The sequence below is a fragment of the Scylla paramamosain genome, chromosome 30 (assembly GCF_035594125.1).
Source record: "Scylla paramamosain isolate STU-SP2022 chromosome 30, ASM3559412v1, whole genome shotgun sequence".
Classification (NCBI taxonomy): domain Eukaryota; kingdom Metazoa; phylum Arthropoda; class Malacostraca; order Decapoda; family Portunidae; genus Scylla; species Scylla paramamosain.
The window spans coordinates 17,356,824-17,377,905 of NC_087180.1; the positions used below are offsets into that span (position 1 = coordinate 17,356,824).

Sequence of the window (21,082 nt, forward strand, 5' to 3'; positions counted from 1 at the left end):
ACTCGCGATGATGATGATGATGATGATGATGAATAGAAGAAGGAGGAGGAAGAACAAGAACATGAAGATGAACAAAAAAGGAGGAGAGGAGAAGGAGGAGGAGGAGGGGAAAAATCAAATAAAAAACATATAAATAAAAAATAGGAAAATGACAAAAAATGATGAATGAAGATGAAAAAAAAGAAAGAACGAAAAGCTTCAACCTGAGAATCAAAATACACACACACACACACACACACACACACACACACACACACACACACAGACACACTAATAAAGGTTGGCGGTCATGACGTGGTTAGGTTGTATCAAGATGTCTTCCCATTAAGACGGAATTGTATTAACCACTCTCATCCCGTGTGTGTGTGTGTGTGTGTGTGTGTGTGTGTGTGTGTGTGTGTGTGTGTGTGTGTTGTGATTGTCAAGTTCCAGGTTAATGTTTGTTCCTCATATTTTCCTTCTTTTATTTACTTTTTGTTTTTTCATCTTGTTATCCTCCTCCTTTTCCTCCACCTCCTCCTAATCTCCTCCTCTTCCTCCTCCTCCTCCTCCTCCTCCTCCTCCTCCTGCTGTTTCTTCTTCATTCTCCTTCTCATTTCCCTTTATCCTCCTCTTCAACTTCACCTGTGCCTTCCTCATTGGATATGTGTGTGGATAGATGTGTGAATGGATGGTTGGGTAAATTGTCGTGTGGAAGGATAGATAATAACAGGAATTACAATGACTTTTAACTCTTCCCTTAAAACCCTAAAAAGACTATTTAAACAAATCACCACACACACACACACACACACACACACACGCGAAGGAGGGGGCGGGTAATGCATTTTATTTGCGGTGAGTTTCCGGAAGGACTCCCTGAGATCCTGCGTCATTTACCTTAATTAACGTGTTTTCATCCCAAATTAAAGTCGGCATCCCTTTCCCTTTCCGTCTCTCTCTCTCCCTCGCGCCCTTTCTTAAGCATCTCATCAGGCGGGAATTGGTCCCTTGAGAGCGTTTCCCCATTACCTAAATTGGTCCATAGTTATGCAGTTTTCCTTGCCTCACCATCACCACAACCACCACCACCATCACTGCCACCGCTACTAACGCCACTACTGTCACCCCATTAGTCCTGTCACTGCTACAACCATTACTACTACTACTACTTCTGGAATCATTACTTTCATCACTGCTGCTATAACTATTACTACTGTCACTGCTACTATTACTCTTATTGCTACTGGTTCTATTTTCTCTTTTTTCTCTCTCTTTTTTTTTAAGATTATTTCCTCTCTTCTTCGTTTTCTTTCTTCTTTTTAGGAAATTGTAACTTTTTTGTTATTTTTTTTCTGGTCATGAAATACTAACTGTCGGAGTTTTTTATTTATAGATTCTCTCTCTCTCTCTCTCTCTTTCCTCTCTCTCTCTCTCTCTCTCTCTCTCTCACCACCCAGAAACTAAGAAATTACACGTGAAAGAGAGAGAAAAGAAAAACACACTCCCACACACATTCACACAACAACAACAACAACAACAGAAAAATGCTTTACTTTCACCAGTACATTGTGTCGTGCGCGGCGATCGGGGCAAGAGTGCGTGGTATCGTGGTGCTCGCGGCATAAAGATCGCTGTGTGAACGTGTACAGAGAGAAACATTTGCGTGTATCGATAGGCTGGCTGGCGATAGTGGTGGTGGTGGTGGTGGTGGTGGTGGTGGTGGTGGTGATGGTTTGCTAGGAGGTGGTGACCCAGGTGAGAGTGAACGGTGCCCGGAAAACAAACACAGGGAGGGTGGGGGAGGAAAAAATAATTGGCTATCTGTCTTTATGTATTCCCGTGTGTTTGTGTTTGTGTCTGTTTGTGTGTGTGTGTTTTGTGTGTTTTCGTCTGTATTTTTTTTTATTTCAGACTGTATCGTATGACAACTTTTATTTAGTTAATTTTAAGATATTTTTTGTAACCAAGAGGCGAGAAAATTGTAGCCACTCTTTCTTTTTATACGCGAGGGTGAAAAGAACAAAAGAATGTGGGCTGGACGCGCAATAAAGCGACAAAAGCGGAATAGAAGAGGCCGGTGGTGACCTTTATCGGTGTTGTCGCCTGGCTGAGCCCAACACGCCCCTGCGCTGGCTGCCGGCTGTGTGTTGTGACGCTGTCCATTAGCCGATCATCAATAACAACGCTGAAAAATGGGTCTCTATTCGTATATCTAATATTTATTCATATATTTTCATGGGTGTGGGTGTCCATGGGCGCGTGTGGGCGTCAGGGGCATGGGTGACGAGGAAGGTGCGTCATGTTATTCTGCTGGGTTTGTTGGCTGTCCAGGAAACTACTACTACACACACACACACATACACACACACACACACACTGCAGACACTTGCTGTCACCCAGTGGAGAGCTTGTTCATTACGACTGCAACAGCGTCGCTCAGTTCAATATTACTCGTTTAAGCAGCATTTCCTGAGGGTGACAAGAGGGACAGGCCGCACAACGCACTGGCCTGGCCGCGGGTGGACCTGAGGGACGGGCTGTGGGGCGGCCGAGCGGGAGCGGGAGGGGCTTGCCAACACTAGCTCAATGTAACCCATTAGCAGGTGGGTTAAGGCGCTTAATTGGAATCTCAGTTATTTTCTGGTTGAGTGAGTGGACTGACTGGCCGTCACTGGCTGGCCGCGGGGACCTGCAAGCCGCGAGCCTCCCCACCTCTGCCCTCAACACTCTCGCCACTAATGGTGAAGGAAAATCGTGCCATGAATAAACCCTGAATAACTAAAACTCGAACAACAAAAGCACACAACTGCATACTTTGTTACACTTCCCCTGGAAAATGTTCGTGGCAGCATTGTAACCTTTAAGCGCGGCACATGGCAACATCAGCTCCACTTTCCTCTTTACGTATTTAATGGAATCATGAGAGAGAGAGAGAGAGAGAGAGAGAGAGAGAGAGAGAGAGAGAGAGAGAGAGAGAGAGAGAGAGAGAGACTGCGAAACTGGCAATGACTGTATGGCACCTGGAAAGTCTTACCCATTTTATCAGCAGGCAGGCAGGTCCACCCAGCGTCACCCCGCGCCGCCCCACGCACGTCACAGCACGTCTCCCGTTGTCACAAGTCCTTACGTAATCCCTTTCGCACGGCACAGCGCACGCCTGCCTTCACTACACCTCACCCTCGCGTCCCCTGATGATGCAATAACCCGCAGCCCGTACTGACAAACGTGACGGACAAACCCCAACACTTCCCATCCAATAGTACCCGTGGAATGCTTCGCCCCCGTAAACAATGTGGAATCAAGTGAAGGTTGGATAAGGTTCGCCCGCCAGGTGCCTATCACACTGCGGAGGGGAGGAGAGAGGGAGTAGTTACTTAATTCCCAGCCTCACTTGCAGACCACGAGTGAACATCTGATGTCTGTATACGTTGTGACTTCCTTGCCTTTGATGTCGCTAGTTTTGATTTGTAGAGTCCCACCACCAGAGAGAGAGAGAGAGAGAGAGAGAGAGAGAGTCCAATAATGTTAATTCACCAGACAAACAAACTAGAGCTAATCTTTCCTGTACAGTTTAGCGAGGCACATAATCATTTCAAACCAATTCAGTTCAATTCTTTCATGCATTTACAACTAAAACATTAAATAAGAGAAAAAATTGTCCCCCTTCAAACCCACACGTATGATAAGGGTGTCATTATCACGAGGCACCATTAGACCGAGTGTGTTGGGGCTTGGGGTTGGATAAGTCAATAGTTCTACCAGATGAATGAATAAATGTACAAACAGATGCACAATTCTAATGATGTGTAGGTGTGTTGCGACGACAAAGCTTCTTTACTCTACACATTTCACTTATTTCCTTCCTGTCTCTACTGAATTACATTTGCATTTGGACCAGACTGTGTGTGTGTGTGTGTTTGTGTGTGTGTGTGTGTGTGTGTGTGTGAGTGTGAGTGTGTGTCTCTCTCTCTCTCTCTCTCTCTCTCTCTCTCTCTCTCTCTCTCTCTCTCTCTCTCTCTCTCTCTCTCTCTCTCTCTGTCGAGTCACACATATTCAATTGGATATTTCAGTTAAGTAGAGGAATTATCAGTAAATTATTTTGTTTTTCTGGCGATGGTTATGAAAGGCGTCCAGATAGATTCTCTCTCTCTCTCTCTCTCTCTCTCTCTCTCTCTCTCTCTCTCTCTCTCTCTCTCTCTCTCTCTCTCTCAGTCGTCCCCGAGCATTCCCTCCATCACTCTCCTGTTATCGTAACTTGCAAGTTTTATTAGATTCTTCGTCGTAACTTGAGGGGACACCGGCCACGCCTCGCCCACCGCACCATAAAAAAACAAAAAAACAAAAAAAGGACTAGAAAAAAAGGAAAGCACACAGCAGTTATCTAATTCCATTTCCTGCGTGTGCAAACTTTCCATAACAAAATTTTCCTCCTCCCCTTCGCTGACGTTCAGACGCAAAGACTGTTCCTTCCCTTCCCAACAAAGTACTTTCCTCCTTCCTTCCTTCCCTCGCGCCCTTACTCCTGCCCTCCTCACGTAAAGCCGCCCGCCTGGCCGCCTGTCTGCCTGCCGCCCCTCGCCCTTCGCCTTTCTGAACCTTCTCCTCACCTCTAGTTGCTCCCCTTCCCCTCGCAGGCAGACCCTGACCCTTTTTGTATATTCTCACTGCTCGAGCCTCCCCTCCGCCAGACTATCTTCTCGTTACGTCAAGAAGCTCTCCTCTCCCCTCTCACAAGTCCTGAAGTGTTGGCACATCTCCGTCTTCCATCATCGTGTACGCACTCTCCAGGTAATCAGCCACTGTGGGAGGAGATGTTTTTCAGACTCGCGATGACCTATGACGGGAAAAGTTGCAATTTCAATATCGAAGGGAATGAAAAGTGTGGTCCGAGTTTTTTTTTAACGAGAACTGCTCGATCAAAGGCAGTTGTTTACGTCGCCTGCTGAGGGAGTCACTCGTTTTTATACCTTCCTTATATTACAACTGAGCGGTGCGGGAAAACCTCCAACCGCTGAGGGCGCGCCAGACAGTCTGCTTTCACTTCACGTAAACTTTCAACTTATGTTTTTTTTTTTTTTCTTTTCTTCTTTTCCTTTTTTTTTTTTTTTTCAATGTGTATCTTTAAGGGTTTAAAAGTTTCGCCCCCGGGTGGGCTCGAACCACCAACCTTTCGGTTAACAGCCGAACGCGCTAACCAATTGTGCCACGGAGGCTTCACGATCAGAGTTTAATGATTCCATGAAAAAAGAAAAAGAGTAAGAGGTTAATTTTGTGTTTTAAAGCCAACGGGACTATTTAGGAAACTCTGGTATAAAAAGAGACTAAAATTCAATAAGTGAGCATTGGAAAAAAGTGTCTAGACGTGAAAAGTTCAAGACACTCCCGGATATTCTTGTCTTCCGAGCTTTTGGGTGTTTAGGTTAGGTTAAGTTTTTGCTACTTTACTTCCCAACATGAAAGTGGCCAAAGGTTACAAGATCAAGCCTTAAAGATACAGATATGCTGTGGTGGTGAGGACAACTCTCCCACTCTCCCTCCTCGTCTCTGCTTCTCTCTCCCTCGCGCTCACCCTTCACCTTTCCTCTCCCTCCGTTTCTCTCCCTCTTGCCAGCCTCTCAGTCTCATTTGCTCCCTGTTTCTCTCTCTCCCACTCAGTTCCCACCGCGCTCTCCCACTCTGACTCATCCTCTCTGACTCTCTCTCTCTCTCTCTCTCTCTCTCTCTCTCTCTCTCTCTGGTAATATCTATAATAATCATCTCCCTCATCAAAAGGAAGTCGAGATGAAAACACGTACTCGCTTCATGTGCAGCCTCTTCACTTTTTCCCTCCCTCCGCATTACCCTCAGTCATTCACGGCTTTCTTTCACTCCGCGATGTGTTGCTCTTTGCACTGTCCCTCCTCCAACACCCTCGCTCCTGCTACACTCACACACGAGGATGTCCATCAGCTATCAACTCTTCTGTCTCTTTATCAACACCCTCCAGAAACATAAGCATACATAAAAAGACACAAACATCAAAAACATACATATATACATCAAAAACATACCAAAAACATACACTTTTAGAAACCAAACACGCCACATAAACAACACTCACACACACACACACACACACACACACCAGAAAAACATAAAAACACCGAAAAACACACAACTTACAAACCAAACACGCCACAAAAACCCTCCCAGTCCTCTGTTCTGCGTCAGAGCTGATAATTCTTGGCGCCTGACGTTCCCTGTCCACCCTCCCTCCTGCTCCTGACGCGCCCGTGATAGCTGCGCCTTATCTCCTCCCACACCGCTGCCGCCGCCTCCTTCAAGCTATCATGCGGCGCCTCTCTCTCTCTCTCTCTCTCTCTCTCTCTCTCTCTCTCTCTCTCTCTCTGTTTGTTCTTTTTGTTGTTGTATTTGGTGGTTTTGTTGTTTTGTTTATCTTTTCCTCTTCTTCCTCGTTCTCATTTTCGTCTTCGTTTTATTTTATTCCATGTTTTGTTTTTCCTTTTCGCTTCTTCTAGCTGCATTTTTTTTTATATTCTCTTCTCCAGCTACTTGTCTACTAATATTACTACAACTACTACTACTACTACTACTACTACCACCACTGATTTCCCTTCCCCCCTCCCCACCCTCGTTATCTACTGCGTTAAAAGTTAGCAAGAAACATGTTCGGCACACAGGCTTTAAAAATATTGGGTTTACTTGCTACTTATGTATATACGTGGCGGCATTTTCCTGTAGTAGCTTGCTGTATTAAATTCTGACTTTACGTAACCCGGTTTTAGTGAGTTTAATCTTCCCGCTCTCCTTTTCGCATGTGATTCGCTCTGTATATTTTGTTATTTTCCGTTCTGTTCCCCGTTTTCTTTTTCTTTTTTTCTTTTTTATCCGCCTGTCTACTCGTACGTTTTCATCTCTCTCTTACTTTTACTTTATCACGTGTTTTCTTATCCTCCTTTAGTTTTTTTCTTCAGTTCCTTACCTTTTTCTTTCTCTCCTTCTTCTTCTTCTTCTCTTCTTCCTCCTCCTCGTTTTCTTCAGCCATTACTCCCTCGTAACTTACAAATTTGCTCTTCCTAACACGAGTTATTTTAATATTGTATTACTTTGTCTCTTTCTCTCTCTCTCTCTCTCTCTCTCTCTCTCTCTCTCTCTCTCTCTCTCTCTCTCTCTCTCTCTGGCACTTTTTCTCACACTCAGCAGTAAATTTTCCCTTTCATTATCGTAAACAACAGGTCTCTCTCTCTCTCTCTCTCTCTCTCTCTCTCTCTCTCTCTCTCTCTCTCTCTCTCTCTCTCTCTCTCTCTCTCTCTCTCTCTCTTCCTTTTTTTCCCCCCAACTCCTCCTTGTCTCCTCTTCTCCCTGCTAAACTGTTCTTTCCTTCCCCTGCGGAGTGCCTTGGCAGATTCTGGACCTCCCCTTCATCACCCTGCCGAAGCCTCAGTCCCTGCTTCGCTTCCCCTTCTTCCCTCTTCTCCTCCCCTTCTATCTCTCTCTATCTCAAGTTTCGTTGTTTTGTTTATGCCTGACCTAACCTCACCTTACCTAAGCTAACCTGAAATAACTTAATCTCTAATTCAATTTCCTCCTTTTATGTTTTATTTAGTCTGTATTTTTGAGATCAATAAAAATCTAGCCATCTATTGAGATATTAACTCTGCTTTTCTTCCTTATTTGTACGCCTATATGACTACCACTGCTCCCTCTAGTGGTAATCATAGAAGACTCGCAGATACGGATTACTGAAGCTCGCACCAAGAGGAATGACGAGCAAGCAATTCATCAGAGTTATAAGAGACAAAGGAAGCTGGAAAGTCATTGGAGGATGTGCCACAGCGGTAATGTAAAGTGAGGTACGGCAGTTACTTTCCCCGCCTTTATTTTCATTCCCTCCCTTGTTCCTCTCGACGGATCTTGTCACTCTTGTCACAGAGATTATTTAAAGGCCCCAAAATCACGCAGGCAGATCCCTAGGGTGCAGCAAACGTGAGGGGAAGTGAAGGTCAGAGCTGTGATCGGCTCTCTTTCCCCCTCCGCCGGTTGATTCTGAGCTTGGAGGTGTTAAGTGAACGAGCGCAATACTACACTAGGAGGTCTGGCAGTGTGTCTCCATTTAGGCGCTGGCTGTACTGCGTTTCGGTTTGCGGTGAAAAGCTTAATTACCGATGGATGCGTTGGTGTTTGTCTTAGTTTTCTGGCTTGGTTCTCTTTTTTGTGTTTATTTTTCTTTACTTCTTTCCTTCTTTTTCGTCTTTTCTTTTTCTCCTATTCCTCCTCCTCCTCTTTTTTCTTCCCGTCTGTCTGATTCCTGCTTTACCTGTATGTCATCTTAACCTGATACCTGTCTTCTTACCTCACCCTTCCCTCACCCTTCCCTCCCCCTTCTCTCACCCCTGCCTCACCCCTGCCTCATCCTCGCTTCATTCAAACCTCACCCCTCTCTCACCCCTGCTTCACCCTAACCTTGTCTTGTCCTCCAACGCGCCCATCTAACTCAACGACCCTTGAATCTCTATGTTTTTGTTTCCCAGTGGCACAGTTTCTAGGGATGGCACACACACACACACACACACACACACACACACACACACACACGAGGGAAAGGGAAGGACTGAGGAAGTTAGGGAGGGAGAGAGGCAGACTACAAGCAGTAAACAAAGGATTTTCTCCGTTTCAGCGAGGTGATACGGCATATTTGTGTTACCAAGACGCCGAAGTGAAGTGAAATATGCATCTTGAGCAAACAAACGCCTTCCTTTTAAAACTGACGGACGGCGCCGAGTTATATATTAAATGAAATTATGTGAGCTTAAGATGTTTACCCAGTGGCGCTCGGGGATTAGAGACAAATGGTATTATGAAAATTTTAAACCATTATCCCTTGCCTTCGTGAAAGAAAGAAAGAAAGGCGTTGATAAATTGATGAGGTGGCTGTTAGGATATTTCAGTGTATTGAGGCAGTCTGTTTTGTTTGGCCGTGTTCTCAGAAAGGGGAACATTTTTGAAAAGCCATCGAGAGTCATTAAGTGTTTCCTACGAGCGAAATAGTACAACACGTCACAACACAACACGAGATATTTCAGTGTTTTGCGGCCGCCTGTCTTGTTTGGAAGAAGAAGACGAAGATGAAGAAAAAGAAGACGGAGAAAAAGAAAAAAAGAAAGAAAAAGAGAAAGAAAAACAAGAAAACAAAGTAAAAAGGAAGAACAAAAAAAAGGAAGGCAAAAAACAAACAAACAAACAAAGAGAAATAACAATCATAACAACCAACACACACACACACACACACATACCAATAATACATAAAAAAGGGCGGGTCTACCTCACCTGGCCGCCGCTCAACCACCTGTTCCTCTTTAACCTTCCGCGCTGCTCCTCCTCCTCCCGCAGTCTTCCCGGCCTTTGTCCTCGCCTCCTCCCTCTCTGACCTCTCTCTTACCCTCTGTCCTTCTCTCTCTGCGTTTTCCTCTTCCCCTCTGTTTCCTCCTTATCCTTTCTCTCTTCATTCTATTTCATTTATATTCCTTCTGCTTGTCTTTCTCTCTGTTTTCATCTTCCTCTGTTTCCTTCTTATCCTATTCCTCTTTAGTCTGTTTCATTTCTGTTCCTTCTGTCCGCCTTTCTCTGTTTTTCGCTTCTTTCTGCTTCTTTTTCCCTCTCTGTTTTCCTCTGGTTCTCTTGTTGCTTTCTTCTTTATTCTGTTTCTTTTCCTCCTCGTTACTCTATAATTTTTTTTCCTCCTTTTTTTCTCTTTTCTGTCACTTATAACCTCTTTTTTTTATTCTTTGCCTCCTTCTCTTCCTCTTTTCTTTTCTCCGTTTCATTATTGTCTTCTCTCTGTTTCCTTCTCCTTCTGTTCTCTCTCGTATTCTATTTTCGTTTCTCTTTCCCTTTCTTCTGCATTTCTTCTCACTTCTATTTTATTTTTATTTTTTCTCTTATTATCCACTTCTTCTCTTTCTTCCTATTTTTTATCTCCTCGTTCTATTTCCCAACTACTTTATTTTTCTATTTTCTATTCATTTTCGTTCGTTCCTCCCTATTTCTGTGCTTCATTCTGTTTCCCCATCCTTCGTTATTCTCATCCTCTCTTTCCTATTTCATGTTTCTATTTTCATCCATTTTCCTTCATCCATTTTTAGTTGGCTATGAATTTCTCCATCTTTCCTGCATTCCCTTTTCTCTTCTGCTTTATCGCGACTTTTATCTCCCGTTTATCTTTTTTTTTTTTTTTTAACTTCTCCCTCTCCTTTTCTTATTATTTCATTTTTCTCTGTCTCATCTTCGCATCGTTTTTTCATTATTTTATTTTTCTCTTTAGATTTTAGGTATCATCATTTTCTCTCAGTCTTTTTTTTCTTTTTTTTCTTTTCTTTTCATTCATCATTTCTGTCTTTATGTTATCTTTGCCCTTGTCTTTCATTTTAATGTTTATATACTTCCTCTAGTTCTCCTCTCTCTCTCTCTCTCTCTCTCTCTCTCTCTCTCTCTCTCTCTCTCTCTCTCTCTCTCTCTCTCTCTCTCTCTCTCTCTCTCTCTCATCCTTTCAATTTTCATTTCCACCCTTTCGCTCCTCATCTTTCTCCATTACGCCCTATCTCTCTCTCTCTCTCTCTCTCTCTCTCTCTCTCTCTCTCTCTCTCTCTCTCTCTCTCTCTCTCTCTCTCTCTCTCTCTCTCTCTCTCTCTCTCTCTTACTCTATTTTCATTCCCACCTCTTACTCCTTTTCTTTATCACACTTCATTCACGTCCATTTTCACTACTCTCTCTCTCTCTCTCTCTCTCTCTCTCTCTCTCTCTCTCTCTCTCTCTCTCTCTCTCTCTCTCTCTCTCTCTCTCTCTCTCTCTCTCTCTCATTGAATTCACAGCTCCTCGTCTGATTAGTGAGGTTAAGCAACGTTGGGTCTGGTTAGCTCTTGGATGGGTGACCGTTTGGGAACAGCGGACGTTGTTGGCGCGCGCACACAGACACACACACACACACACACACACACACACACACACACACACACACACACACACACACACACACACACAGGCAACACAACATCGAGCACAGCTAAACCTCACTTACCGCGCGGAAAAGTGTCGTTGTCGAGTTTGTGGGGAAAAAAAAAGTTTATGTTCTGTCCTAACTTTTTTCATACTCCTTTCCTATTTAAATTTTCTCTTTTCCTGTCTGTCTGTCTGTCTGTCTATGTGTCTTCCTGTCCCCCCAGCAAATTGTCTTCGTTTCTCCCTATCATTAATCTCTTTTTTTTTCTCTCTCTCTATCTTTCTTTTCCACCAAGCCATCTCTTCCTTCTCTCAAGTTTCCACATTCATTTTCTTTTTCTTTTCGTCACTAAATCCACTGTCACGTTACAGGGCCGCAGATAATGGCACTGAGGGAATGGTGGTGGTGGTAATGGTGCCTAAGTCTGCCATTCAGCTGTTCACCTAACTTAACCTTAATTCACATACAGGTAAATTATCTATGTATCTTGTTGTCTTGCTTGCTTTTTATTGTTTATCGTTATGTGTGTGTGTGTATCTCTCTCTCTCTCTCTCTCTCTCTCTCTCTCTCTCTCTCTCTCTCTCTCTCTCTCTCTCTCTCTCTCTCTCTCTCTCTCTCTCTCTTAGTTTTTGAGGTTTGAGAAAAAGAGAGGCTGGGAATTTTGAACGAGTAGAATTAATGTTTTTGTGTGGCTATGAATGTATTGTATCTATTTTTTCTATTGTAGCTCTAAGTTTTTCTCTCTCTCTCTCTCTCTCTCTCTCTCTCTCTCTCTCTCTCTCTCTCTCTCTCTCTCTCTCTCTCTCTCTCTCTCTCTCTCTCTCTCTCTCTCTCTCTCTGTCTCATTTGTCGGTTTTATCTATTTTTCTGCAACTCACTTTTTTTCTTCCTCTCACTTTATATTCTCTAATTTTTTATCTCCCTTGTCTTTATGCACCTCACATGAACCCACCTCTCTCTCTCTCTCTCTCTCTCTCTCTCTCTCTCTCTCTCTCTCTCTCTCTCTCTCTCTCTCTCTCTCTCTCTCTAGCCAGTTCGGAGTCTCTTTTCGTCTCCTCGTCTCTTCCTCGCAATCTCATGAGCTCACCTCCATTACTTGGCCCCAACTGAATCCCAATCGCTCGCTCTCATTCTCACCCACCTCATCTGCAAGCCAATCATCCCGCCGCGCCCAGCCTGCCATCACACTGCCTCACCGCCTCACTGACCCCCCTCCCCCATCCCTGCCCTCGAATACTTCATCCTTATTTCACCTCATCAGGATGCCAGCTGTTCATTCATTCACCTCTCAGATTTTTTCTTTTTCGTCTTTTTTTTTTGGTGGTGGTGGTGGTGGTGGTGGTGGTGGTGATGGTGATGGTGGTGGTCTTGTTTTTTCCTTGTTTCTTTGTTATTGATTTTATTTTGTTTATTTGTTTGATTTTTTTCTTTGCTTTGTTTTCTTTCGTTTCTAATTTTCTTTCTTAGGTATTCTTTCTCTCTCTCTCTCTCTCTCTCTCTCTCTCTCTCTCTCTCTCTCTCTCTCTCTCTCTCTCTCTCTCTCTCTCTCTCTGGTGTTTCTAGTTAGTTCAGCTTTCTCTTATTTCTTCTCCTGCTTCTCTCCTTCTTCTTTACTTCTCTTCCTGCCCCTTCTCCTCATCCTCCTCCTCCTCCTCCTCTTCCTCCTCCTCCTTCTCCTCCACCATTTCCTTCTCTCTTTTCTTCTCTTTCTCCTTATTTGTCATGCAATCCTATTTCACTCACAAATCGGGATGTTGCTGTTTGTTCATTCTTTTTTATCCTTTGTGCTCCTCTTCCTACTCCTCCTCCTCTTCCTCTCCTTACTTCTTCTGGACCTCCTTCCCGTCCTCTTCCTCCTCGTCTTCCTCTCCTTACTTCTGGTCCTCTTCTTTTCCTTACTTCTGGTTCTTTTTCCTCTTCCTCCTCCTGCTCCTCCTCCTCCTCCTCTCCTTACTTCTTCTGGTAGTCTTTCCCCTCCTTTAACATTCCAAGGCACCACTTCACCACGCCAAGCTCATCCCTTTAACTCCCCTCAGTACTCCCTCCTTGGGTTACCTGCGACCCACCTGCGACCCTCCTTACCTGGAGAGAAGCACCATCTGCCACGGCCCCTCCCTCAAGGATCCCCACCCCCCTCTAAGCACCCTCCTTGTCCCCTGTCCTTCTGTTTTTCATTTCTCTTTTCCCTCTTATTTTTTTCTTCTCCCTCTCACTTTCACTGTCTTCTTCTCCTTCCTCTTCCTCCTCGTTTTTATCTTTCGTTCTCTCCTCCTCTCTCCTCTATCACTTGTTTTCTTCTTCCTTCTCGTCTTCATGTTCTGGTTCTCTCCCTTCTCCCTTCTCTTATCATCAGCTCCTCTCTCTCTCTCTCTCTCTCTCTCTCTCTCTCTCTCTCTCTCTCTCTCTCTCTCTCTCTCTCTCTCTCTCTCTCTCTCTCTCTCATCTTCCTTCTCCCTCCTAATGTTCATCTGACCTTCCCTCCTCTCTATTTTATCTTCATTTTCTCCCTCTCACTTTCACCTCTCTCCCTCTTCATCCTCACCTTCCTTCTCTCCATCTCACTTTCGTATTCTCTCCTTCATCCTTACCCTCTCCATCTCTTTCCCTCCTCACCTTCATCTTCTGTCCCTCACTCTCATCCTCTCCATCTCTTTCCCTTCTCACCTTCATCTCCCCTCTCCATTTCACCTTCATCTTCTTCCTCTTCCCTTCATCTTCTTCCTCTTCTATTTATCATCTTCCTCTCCCCTTCATCTTCACTCTCTCCCCTTCATCTTCATTCTCTCCCCTTCATCTTCACCCTCTCCCCTTCATCTTCTCTCTCTTCCTTCCCCTCTCTCTCTCTCCCACGCACGCTGGCTCCGCCCTTACCTAGCCATCGTGCTCCAGAAATTAGTGTGCACTTGTAATCTCCCGAGAACCACAAATTGTTGGCCAACCTTGTTAGCTGGTGGAGTCAGCCGCGCCGCACTCCCGTAAACCAAGTTACCTTCTTCCTCCCTCCATCCTCTTACCCCTTAACTTCCTCCTCCTACTCCTCTTCCTCCTCTTCCTCGTCCTCCTCCAGCGTATCCCTGCCTCAGTAACCTTCTTCCACTCCACAAGGTTCTTTATATTCCCGTTCCCCTTCGTCTTCCTCATCCCTGGCCTCCATTATCCAAAGGTAAGGTGCCTGTACATACCTGGCCGCCCTTCCCGCCCATTCCTGCCCATTCCCGTCCCTTCCCTCAGGTGCAGGCTGCTGGCGCGGGCTGGGAAAGGCACGAAGGAAGAGGGAACGGTCGCAACACACTTCACCTTCACAGCTTCGTTTGTTTCCTGTCTTCCTTTTCATTTATCAGGTTCCTTGTGTGCGTAATTTCATGAGAATAACCAAGTCCGGCCTTTTAATTATACTCCGGGAAATTAATGAAAACAGACCAGGTGCGGGTAATGTATTCAGGCGCAGGTGAGCAGACACACACCTGCCGAATGGTGAGCAAATTCAATCAGTAAGGGTTGATCCTCAGCCGTGGAGGGTTCGAGGCGAAAATGACCGCGGAGAGTTAGGGTTCCAGGGTCCCTCCACTCATTGACCCTACAGACCCTTACCCTAACGTCACGTCTTCGCCACCTACACCTTACTAATCAGAAGAAGGAGTGTGTATGTGTGTATGTGTGTGTATCGAAAAACTTGGTCTGTTTGTAACTGTGAAGTGTACCTTTCCTTTTTGTGTGTTTTCTTTTAATCTAGATAGTATTGTTTATTTTCTAAGTGAAAGTCAGCTACACCTTATTAGTCAGGAGGGAAAATTAAGAGTCTGTATATTTTGAAAACCCAGGTGTGTGTTTTTTGTAATGGCTAAGTGTACCTTTCCTCCGAGGACAGTTTTTCCTTATACAGTTTTAAAGGGAAACAGTCACGTGTTCACCAGCTACACCTTACTAATCTGGAGAAAGAGTGTGAGTGTGTACATTCTGACAAACCAGGTGTGTCTGTAATGGCGGGTGTACCTTTCCTTCGTGGACAATTTTTTTTTTTTTTTTTTTCAAGGGAAGCAGAGGACGAGGCGTAACTCACAGCAGGATGATTATTAAAGCCTCTAAATTTTGTCAGTGTGTAATACCAAGTGTCGTTTATTCTTTTTAACTGCTATAACTCGTCCTTTATTGTTCACTTCAGCTACACTGCACGTCCAGAACAACGCTTCGCTATTTTTTCCTCTCTCTCTCTCTCTCTCACTCTCTCTCTCTCTCTCTCTCTCTCTCTCTCTCTCTCTCTCTCTCTCTCTCTCTCTCTCTCACTCTCGGAAAAGGGATGGAATATTTTTTTTTCTTTTTTCGTACCTCAAAATGGAAGTATTTGAAACCCAACGCGCAGGAGGACACGCCGCAGCAGCCGTCATTCAGAGCAAGTGTTCCTCGTATTATTATCTGTCTCTCGCCGCCCGCCACTCCTCCACCCCATAACATCCTCCCAGGACTAATGTAATCACCTCCCTCGTACTCTGCACCACAATGCCACGTCAGGGATCGCACCCACCCACCCTCACCCTGACTCTCCCTGACCCACCTCAAGACTCCCCTTCTCACTGCACTCTTAACTTCTCCCTCAGTCTAGCCTTCCATATCTCCTCTGTACTTTATCTTCAATGCACAGTTACTTAATCCCTCAGTTTTCTATCGTTATTCCTCTTTTTCAGGCTAATCTTTAACTAGTCCTCAGCTCGTTCTTCTACATTTCTCACAGAACTTTTCACCCTTAACTTTTCCTACTAATTTAGCATCCTCACTCATCCCCGTAGACCACTTTACACTTCACAATCCCTCTAACTAGTTCACCGCTCTTATTTACCATACAAATCGTCCCTATCCACTTCCTTCCACCCCCTGACACATCCCAGCCCCTCACACAGCCAGCACGCCACTCGTCCCTATCAGCTGCTTCCCTGCCCAGTTGTCCGTCTCTGAACCTTTCATCTCCATGTTCCCATCGAGCAACCAGATCCTGCGCTGCCCCTCTCGCTTGTCCCTGGCCACCATCTCGCCCCTCTGCTGCCCTCCTGTCCCTCTTCTGTCCCTGCTCCCTCGCGAACGCCCAACATCGCAAAACAAATTGAAGCAATAAAACAATATAGATCTGCCCTATCTCACTCTTGTTTTTTGTCCCCGTGAGAGCCTCGAGTCCGGCGGTTCATCAGGGCAAGGTTGTATGAGGAAACAGAGCTACCATTCACCCCGGTGCCCTCGACCTCATCTCCTGCCTCCGTCCCCGTCTCAGTCCCGCCCTCATGAATCTTTAACGCACTCATTCCCAGGGGCACCGCAGGCCAAGCATATTCTCTCGGGCCCCGCTGAAATTTCAAGTTAACAATATGCGTGTTTTTTTTTTTTTCTTTTTTCCTTCGCTCTGTTGTGTCTTTTTTTTCTGGCGGTGTTTTCTTCACGTGTTTTTTTTGTTCTCAACGGAAAATTTTATGGTGTTCTTTCTCTAATGTGTACTGAAGGGAGGAGTGACTTGGGGGGGGAATCTCTTCGCTTTGTGTTATGTTTAGTTAGTTTTCTTTTCTTTTTTTGTCACCTTCATGTACCTTGCTGCGTGATCGTGTTGTTCCTCCCTGACCAAGACCTTTATGTTGTTCTAATGGGGAGGACTTGTGACTTAAAAATGCCCAAATAAAAGTCTGTGAAGGAGAAAATATTACACTGCTACTATAAAACTTGAAATTCATGCTTAATTACTGACCAATATTTGACATTTTACTGTTAAATTTAACCTGTTTTACCTCTGGATAAAAAAAAAGTCATGCGTTTTAAGATATCTTACGAACAGACATATACACAGACAGACAAACAGACAAACAAACAAAACGAGCATAAGTGAATACCCAAACCACGCAACCCGCCAGTAATGAAGACAAAAGGTACAAAAAGTTCCCGCAACAGCCATTATGAGATCCAGCAGCGGAGTGTTCCAGGGAGCTCGGCACAGTCCCTCCGCGTCCAGCTGAGTGACTGCCTGCCTCCTGTCCCTCCATCACAATAATCACTGCCGCTAGTGGACCGTGCTCGTATTTATCGCTAAGGTCACCGAACCCTGCCTATACGTAACGCAGAGGCGCCGCACACACACACACACACACACACACACACACACACACACACACACACTAGAGGAGATACTCGTAATTCAGCATTTTCCTAGAAACTCTCGTGGGTTACCTTAGTAAGTACAAGTTTCTCTCTCTCTCTCTCTCTCTCTCTCTCTCTCTCTCTCTCTCTCTCTCTCTCTGACTCCTCAACGCAAGAAAAATCAACACAAACCATAACAAAACAGTGAAGCCACACTCACATCTTACTCATCCTTGACTCACGGCAACAAAAATTAACATGATGAACACAAAAACCAATAAAAATCAATAAATAATTAAAACAACCACCCGAAGCCAACCCTAAAGCAAGGTGGACCAGATTACTGCTGCGTTAACAATGTCGAAGTAAAATCTACGTCAAAAAAGAAAAAGGGAGAAAAAAAAAAAGGCTAGCGATGCACCGCCCCGACCAGGCCTTTACACAACCCCTTAACGGCCTTTTACCTTTTAATTTCCGGTTACCATTTTTATCCACCTGATCCCATTACTGAGAGCGTGGAGGGAAAAGCTCCTCCAACCGGGAAGAAACTCAAGTAGAAGGGAAGGAGGAGAAGGAGGAGGGCGAGAGAGAGGGATACTGAGGGGAGGAGAAGAGGAAGAAAGCAGGGAGGAGGAAGGAGGAGGAACGAGGAGAGGTAAGGAACCAGGAAGGACACGGAGAGAGGATGGGTTGAGAGAGGAAGCAGGGAGGGGAGGGAAGGAACAGGGAAGAGGAGAGAGAGAGGGGTGCTGGGAGGAGAGGAGGGAGGCAGAGAGGAGAGCGAAGGAGGGAAGGAGGAGAGGGAAGGAGTTTACAAGGCGGAGGGATGAATCCACGGTAAGAAGGAAGGGATGGAAAGGCTAATGAGAAGGAAAGATGCAGGAGTGGAGGAAGGAATGAGAAGAAGGGGAACAAAGAACAGAAAGGTTTTAGCGATAAAGATGAAGGAAAAAATAAACTCTGGATAGATGAAATACGAAGAACGGGAATGTTATTGACGAAGTCGTAGTAAAAATAGTGAAGATGGAAACAAGGCAAGTTGAAATAAGAACAAGATGATGCTGACGAAATAAAAAGGAGTCGTAAATGAAGATAGGGGAAACAGAACGAAAATAGACACGAAGGATAGCGAGAGACACACACTTTTACTGGTACAGACGCGGCAAAGCTTGAAAGGAGGGATGAAAATAAAGACGAAATAGATAAAAGCGAAGATTAAAGAAACAAAATGATAAAATAAAAAAAAATCCACAAATATTTCCAGACAAACTAAAATTAAAAATAAAAAAAATAAAAAAATTCATAAAAACCTGCCTACAACATACACCTTATCTTCATGTACGAAAACCCAAACAAAAATAATGAAACCACCCCAGATAATCGCCTTACCAACAAGATAAAGAACAAAAAAAGACCCCCCTAAATAAAAAAAAACGAAACTAACCTGGCTTCAACGTACAACACCTTCCCTGCACGTACAAAGACCAAGGAGGTGCCCGCATATTGCCTTCCCGCATCGCCAGGCCAGAACGACAAGGAAATATGAGGTCTGGATCCCCAAGCCGTCTGGGAAAGCACAACCAAAGCCCTGACCCAAAAGGCAGCAGCGGCAGAGTAGCCTTTAAGGGGTAATTTTTCAGCTTAGCGGATGGAGGAGCAGGCGAAGCAGGAGGAGCAGGAGGAAGAGGTGAAGGAGGAGCAAGCAGTGTGTGTAAGATGAAGACGAGTTGAACGAGGAGAAAAACGAAGAGGAGGGAAACAGGGGGAAGACGTGGAGGAAGAGGAGGTGGAGCAAACAGTGTGTAGGATGAAGACGAGTAGAACGAGGAGAAAAACGAAGAGGAGGGAAACAGGGGGAAGACGTGGAGGAAGAGGAGGTGGAGCAAATAGTGAGTAGGATGAAGACGAGCAGAACGAGGAGGAAAACAAAGGAAGAGGAAGGGAAAGAGGAGGAAAAGGAGGAGAATGAGGAGGAGGATATTGTGATAAGATAGGTCGAGGAAAGAGAACATTAGGTTAAATCTGTCTGGAATACACCTCTAGCTTCAAAGGGAATAAAATACAGTGATTAGTCTAACGAAAAAAGGTTGTAAATGATGATAGGGGAAAAAATTACTAGGAACTGAATGTACTCGTAAGAGGGAATAGAGAGTAGAGGGAAGGGAAGTTCTTGGCTACATCTTTACCACTGAAGGCATTACAGTATCTGGTCTAAAAATAAAAAGGTCGTAGGTGATTATAGAAAGAAAATCGATGGGAAGTGAAAGGATTAAGGTCACGGTTTTCAGCCACAAGAGAGAAAAAGGTGCTATCTTCTAAAAAATCAAATATCGAAGTATCTGTTTCAATACATGTCCATAGAAAGTATTGTGTGTGTTTATAGATAGAAAACTAACCAAGAGTCGTGGGTGATTATGGGAAAAAAAATTAATTAACCTGGAATTAAAGGATTAAAATCATCATTGTTTCCAGCTACAAAAGAAAACTGGAAATTCTCGGCTACCTATTTAATATCGAAGTGTCTAACAAAAAAAAAAAAAACTCATACGAGATTAAAAAAAAAGTCATACGAGATTACGGAACCCAAAAAAATGACAAGGAGTGAAAGAATTAAGCTCATTACTGCTTCCAGCCATAATGAGGAAAGGGAGAGTTGAGAGAGATGGAAGTTATCACACGCTTTATGATCCTTTGAACCTACAGAGTGCTTATCTAACGCTCATATAACACCCTCGCCCTCACACATTGCCCTAATCGCCATTATATATATTTGCGGAGCTATTTATTATGGCCCACGGATTACTCTCTAGTTTCGGATATTGGTAAGCGTCTCTCTTCACCAAACAGTTGCAAGTGTAGGTCAAGCTGCGTGTTGCATGCCTGGCCTTGTTGGGAAAGTGTGTTGCTTCACATGAGGAGTCTCTGAGTGAGGAATTAAAAAAGAATACTTGATGCACGAGTTTCCGGAGAGAGAGAGAGAGAGAGAGAGAGAGAGAGAGAGAGAGAGAGAGAGAGAGAGAGAGAGAGAGAGAGAGAGAGAGAGAGAGAGAGAGCCAGCCAGCCAGCCAGCCAGCCAGCCAACCAGCCAGCCAGCCAGCCAGCCAGCCAGCCAGCTATCCATCCAGCCAGCCAGACACCCAGACAGACAGACACAAGAAGAGGCGAGGGTGAAGGGAAGGAATGAAGTGAAACAAGCATATGATTGAGCGAATGTCATACACACACACACACACACACACACACACACACACACACACACACACACAGTCTTCAAGATCAGCGCAGCACAGTAGGACAGGAGTAGGCTGGAATTCAATGAAGGGAGGGAAGTGCAGAGGCCTCGCAGGACCCGCCTCCCCTTGATGGCTGATGGGAATTGAAGGGGACTGTCAGAACACTATTTCACGGGCAAAAATATCACGTTTTCACAAGGGCGTTGCGTCAGACCCACGCACTCGTATTGCTCTGTTCGGGCTCAGGTTATGTTGTAAAAGTATAATAGATGGAAGAGCCACAAAGGTTTCAGTGCGATGAGTGGAAGAGGGGGATAAAATATCACCCGTGCTTTATTTATTTGATGCTCAATCTTTTTTACTGCTACACAATTTGTCCTTTAGTCACCCACAGATTTCTAAATATTTATCGTGTGCTGCATTTCCTAAGGTAGTTCTGCAGACTGGAAAGCACAAGAATAAACCAGACCTTCCTATTCTTCTGTTGTCCGTGTCAGTGGATGCAGATTTTTTCATTTATTTTTTTTTATTTACAGTGCTTTAAATGACAACAAAGGACGACCATGCCAATAAAGAGGGGGTGATTCAAAGGCAGCTAGTTCAAATGTCGTGCCGTTCACTTATTTCGTTATCACAGAGAAGAGAACGAGTCATTTAAAGGGAAGGAACTGTACTTGTTTTAGACTGTGAAAGTAGTGGTCGCCTGCCTCGTTAACAGGTGTGTGCTAAAAAGGAAGAGAAGTAAATGGTTTAAGTGGTT

At 44.6% G+C, this 21,082-nt stretch overlaps 1 long non-coding RNA gene and 1 other non-coding gene across 3 annotated transcripts in view; both read right to left on the minus strand.

Moving 5' to 3' along the window:
- The window catches only part of LOC135115949 (uncharacterized), a 104,099-nt gene that overhangs the window by 74,238 nt on the left and 8,779 nt on the right, over positions 1–21,082 (minus strand). The window lies entirely within an intron of this gene.
- Positions 5,122–5,195, minus strand: Trnan-guu (transfer RNA asparagine (anticodon GUU)). Its single transcript has one exon. It is a non-coding gene; the product is annotated as a tRNA-Asn (tRNA).